This window comes from Herpailurus yagouaroundi, unplaced genomic scaffold (genome assembly GCF_014898765.1).
Source record: "Herpailurus yagouaroundi ecotype Mexico unplaced genomic scaffold, PumYag 65102, whole genome shotgun sequence".
In the NCBI taxonomy this organism is placed as follows: Eukaryota; Metazoa; Chordata; class Mammalia; order Carnivora; family Felidae; genus Herpailurus; species Herpailurus yagouaroundi.
The window spans coordinates 2745-8197 of NW_024418331.1; the positions used below are offsets into that span (position 1 = coordinate 2745).

The 5453-nt window shown below is 37.8% G+C and overlaps 1 long non-coding RNA gene across 1 annotated transcript; it reads left to right on the plus strand.

Moving 5' to 3' along the window:
* Nucleotides 1-1774: 1774 nt before the first annotated feature.
* Nucleotides 1775-4386, plus strand: LOC121024472 (uncharacterized). The gene is made up of 2 exons (XR_005787712.1): nt 1775-1927; nt 4321-4386. It is a non-coding gene; the product is annotated as an uncharacterized LOC121024472 (long non-coding RNA).
* The last annotated feature ends 1067 nt before the right edge of the window (nt 4387-5453 follow it).

The window sequence follows — 5453 nt, forward strand, 5'->3', positions numbered from 1 at the left end:
TAAGTGTATTGGGTTAGTGGCACTAAGCGCATTCACATATTTGTGCAACCTGCATCACCATCCATTTCCAGAGCTTTTTCATCATCCCAAACTGAAACTCTACCCATTAAGCAGTTGTTCCCCATTTTTCTCACTCCCTTTCTCTCCTTGCTTCCTTCGTTTTTGTAATAGCCATCTTAATGGATGGGAAGTGGTATCTCACTGTGGTTTTGATTTACCTTTCCCTAATGATTAGTGATGGTAAGCATCTTTTCATGTGCTTTTGGCCATTTGTATATCTTCTCTCATATATGGTTTTATAGCTTTACTTTCTCCTCCTGTCCTCTTTTGCTCAGCAGTGGTTCAGGTAGGTTAATGCCATTAACAACTGCTCAAAACCATATTTTGAATGATGACAAACCATCCTGTCATAGATTGCCATTGGTCATGTTTTTCAGATGATAAGACCTTCAGGGGTAGAACTTTCAGAGAGTTTTAGTTGTAAATCTTATAATGATAGAACTGTGCATAAATAAATATTTGTTTAAGACACGTGGCTGGATTTGGTCAAGATATATATCTATGTATCTATATCTATATCTATATATACACACACATACACACACACACATATGTATTTCAAAATTGCTTTCTAGAAGGACTGTTTGGCAGCACAAGGTTTACTTCCACTGAGTAAAGTAGAATTAGCTAAAAAACCTAATCATCCATCTGTTTTCCTTCTTTCAAATATTGGTAACTTAGTCTTGTCTCATTTCCATTCTCCTCCTTTGTCCTAAGGTTTGTATCTTTATTTCTTCACTGCCATATTATTTGGAATTTGTGAGGGAACAGAGATTGTACATTTAATATGTCAGTTTATAAAATTTTTTTTTCAACTTTTTTTATTTATTATTTTTGGGACAGAGAGAGACAGAGCATGAACGGGGGAGGGGCAGAGAGAGAGGGAGACACAGAATCGGAAACAGGCTCCAGGCTCCGAGCCATCAGCCCAGAGCCTGATGCGGGGCTCAAACTCACGGACTGCGAGATCGTGACCTGGCTGAAGTCGGATGCTTAACCGACTGCGCCACCCAGGGGCCCCTAATATGTCAGTTTAATTGGAAGTCTATAATTTTCTTAACTCTGAATAAAGCATAGTCACATTCTCAATCAGTATTAAAAAAAAATTTTTTTAATGTTTATTTTGAGAGAGAGAGAGAGCATGAGTGGGGGAGGGCAGGGAGAACGGGAGACACAGAATTTAAAGTAGGTTCCAGGGTCTAAGCTGTCCACACAGAGCCTGACACAGGGGCTCGAATTCACGAACCATGAGATCATGGCCTGAGCTGAAGTCGGATGCTTAACTGACTGAGCCACCCAGGTGCTCCTCAATCAGTATTTAACTTAAGGAAATTTCAGTAAAGACAAAGACTGAATTGCATACTTATAAAAGTTGTGAGTCGAATATAGTTAATATTTTAGATCAGAGGTTGGCAAACATTTCCTCTAAAGAGCCAGATGATGAATATTTAAGCTTTTCAGCCATACAGTCTCTGTGCATTTATTTTTATTTTTATTTTTTGACAACTCTTTAAAAATGTAAAAGATATTCTTGAAGCCTGTGGGTTGGATTTGGCTCAGAGACTACAGTTTGCCAATCCTGTTCTGGATTTATTTGGAGTGATCTTGCTAGTCACCTGGACCCATTATTGATGGAAAGACTCTTAAATGCCTTAAGGGAATTGCAAACTCTAGTATGGTTCAGGTGATTTGTGTTTTTAAGGAAATTACCAAGAGCTAATATTTATTATTTTAATTTTCAGATGGTGACCCAGATAACTATATTGCTTACTATCGGAGAGCTACTGTCTTTTTAGCTATGGGCAAATCAAAAGCAGCACTTCCTGATTTAACTAAGGTGATTGAACTGAAGATGGATTTTACTGCAGTAAGTGCATCTAAACTTCCTTTAAAGAAAACTTAAGGGAATTTGGAAGAGGTAATTTGTTTTTAAAGGTGAGGATCGACCTGTTAGGCATAGCTGGGGAGCATAGGAAGCTGCTGTGGTGTAGTAGACTGGGCCGTAAGAACAATCCAAAGTCCCTGGAATCAAAGATCTGTGTGAAAAAGGAACAGTGGGTAAATTTGGTGAATTTTAGAAGCTTGGCAGTGACATCATCCTTGTGGCTTAGAAAGACCTCTGTTTTTGGGGGGAGTGTAGGGCAAGATGTGAGGCTGAGTAACCAGTTGATCAAGAGGCTATTGAATTAACAGGCTGTCAGGTGACTGACAGTAGTTCCAATTAAGGCTGTCATAGGAAAGATAAAGAAAAGGAGATAGGTCACTTACATAGTGGTTTGTAGTAGACACAGTTCTGAATTAGATGGCATCCTCCCCTGCAACCAACACACAAGCTTCAGAAATGGAGGAATTTACAGTCTAATGGGATATCCTGATGTTTGGCATTTAGTGTAATGGCTTAAAATAATGGGATAAGTTAGATGCTTTCAAAATTAATTTGGTAGCCCGTTTACTGTTTATATCCTGCCATAATCTAAAAAGGACTTGGGATAACTGATTAGATATGGGTGAATGTTTGGTTTGAAATATTACTATTATTTTAGGACGGAATTGCCAAGTGTCAGACTTTCTTTTAATCTGTTACTTTACCTAGCTAACTGAGCACAACCTTTCACAAAAGTTGAGTAGTTCATTTTCCTAGTATTATTAGTTAGTTAAAGTGGCTTCGTTTTCCTTTTTATGTGTGTTGATGCGCTTAACAGAGGATCAGGGAAATTTTTTGTACTGTCAAAGTAATGTGTTAAGTTTTTTTTTTTAATTTTTTTTTTTTTTTTCAACATTTATTTATTTTTGGGACAGAGAGAGACAGAGCATGAACGGGGGAGGGGCAGAGAGAGAGGGAGACACAGAACTGGAAACAGGCTCCAGGCTCTGAGCCATCAGCCCAGAGCCCGACGCGGGGCTCGAACTCATGGACCGTGAGATCGTGACCTGGCTGAAGTCGGACGCTTAACCGACTGCACCACCCAGGCGCCCCTAATTTTTGTTTTTAATGTTTATTTGTTTTTGAGACAGAGAGAGACAGAGTGTGAGTGAGGGAGGGGCAGAGAGAGAGGGAGACACAGAATCCGAAGCAGGTTCCAGGCTCTGGGCTGTCAGCACAGAGCCAGATGGGGGGCTCGAACCCATTGACCGCGAGATCATGACCTGAGCTGAAGTCGGACACTCAACCAACCGAGCCACCCAGGCGCCCCAGTAATGTGTTAAGTTTTAGTGGAATGTCAGTGTGGTTTCTGTCTTATGGTCACATTGGTCATCAGAGAGTTGGTATTCTTGGAAGAGATGGGATCATGCACATGAGAAGAGGAATACCAGAGATGGAGGGGGAAAAATGATGCATGGGAAAAGGGAAGAGGTGTTATTCGGTTGTAGTAGAGTGAATATTTCCAAAGTTAATAAAAACAAAATTATATCTAGAACTTTGATTGGTAAAGTCCCAAATTACACAGCTTTTTTTTTGTGGTGACAAAAGTTATTACGATGGCCAAAAAAAAAAAAAAAATATTGAGATAAAATTCACATATCATCAAATTCATCCTTTTTTAAAGTGTATAATTCAGTGGTGTTTTAGTGTATTCACAAGGTTGTGCAGGCATCACCACTGTCTAGTTCCAGAACATTTTTATCACCCCCAAAAGAAATCGAGTACACATTAGCAGTCCCTCCCCATTTATGCCCTGGACTCTGGCAACCACTTTTCTTTCTGTCTGTGTGGGCTTGCCTATTTGGACATTTCATATAAATGAAATCATTTAGTATTTGTCCTTTTGTGTCTGACTTCTTTCACTTAGCATATTGTTTTCATGGTTCACCCATGTTGTAGCACGTGTCAGTACTTCATTCCTTTTAATGCTGAATAACAATAGCAATATTCCATTATGTGTGTGTGTGTGTGTGTGTGTGTGTGTGTGTGTGTGTGTGTGTGTCACATTTGCTTATTGATTTATTAGTTGATAGGAATTTGGGTGATTTCTACTTTTTAGCTATTGATTTGAACATCCATGTACAAGATTTGTGTGGATACATATTTTCAATTTTGGGGGATATAGCACAAAAAGTATTTTTAAAGAAGCATACTTAATGCTTAAATATTATACACATTCATTGGTTCCAGGAATTGTTCTCAAGAGTGCCAAGTCAAATGGGCATTGGAAAAATAAATATTTCGTTAATAGTTTATTAGTGTATTTGGTTTCATTCTTTGTGTTTAAAGAAAATTTGGTAATGCGTGGTTCTCAGAACACCCTTTCTTTTTTCTAGGCAAGATTACAGAGAGGTCACTTATTACTCAAACAAGGAAAACTTGATGAAGCAGAAGATGATTTTAAAAAAGTGGTAAGTTCAGCTTGTATTTGGCTTTATGAAGATGTTGAACTCCTTTATGAAGATGAGTGAACATGTTGGACTTATTTTTTTATATAGTAAGACATTTAGTAATAACTTTGTAGCTAAAAAGGAAAATCATTTGATTTGTATATATAAAAATCACAGTTTCTGTATTAATACATAGTGGCTGACATGAAAGAATCACTTTAAGAGTTGGAAGATAAAGTATATGGAATGAATATATAATTTTAATTCAGTTTATATAGCTCACATGTTCTGCTTTGTTTTCCGTGAGGATCTAGAGATATCAACTGAACTATTCTAAAACTCCTCTAGATACCCCTGGGAAACACTTCATTTGATTTGAAGGAATAAGGAGACATTCTTAAAAGGGAGTTTTGTAATTTCCTGTATGGCTACTCTACAAAGTGTAGTGTTTTGAATTCATTGTGGGATGTTATAGGTTACCTATAATTGAAAAATGATTTGTTGGAAAGACAGCCAAAGTCTTTATGCCCTCATGAAGCTTATTTTAAGACCTGCATTTTTGTTCCATCTGGATTTGTTTCTGAAGTGGTCTAGAAAGGGCATATATACAGTTGACCCTTGAACAAAATGGATTTGAACTGCATGGGTCCACTTTTATGTGGGCTTTATAAGTACTGTTAATGCATTTTCTCTTCCTTATGATATTCTTAATAATGTTTTCTTTTCTCTAGCTTACTTTATTGTAAGAATACAGTATATAATACGTATAACATACAGAGTATGTGTTAATTGACCATGTTATTGTTAAGGCTTCTGGTTAACAGTAGACTACTAGTAGTTTTGGGGGAGTCAGAAGTTTTATGAGGATTTGACTGCGTGGGGTGGGTGGCATTGGTGCCCCTAACCCTGTGTTGTTCAAAGGTCAGCTGTATAAAACCCCATTGTTCATGGCACAAAAACAGACACATAGACCAATGGAATAGAATAGAAACCCCAGAACTAGACCCACAAATGTATGGCCAATTAATCTTTGACAAAGCAGGAAAGAACATCCAATGGAAAAAAGACAGTCTCTTTAA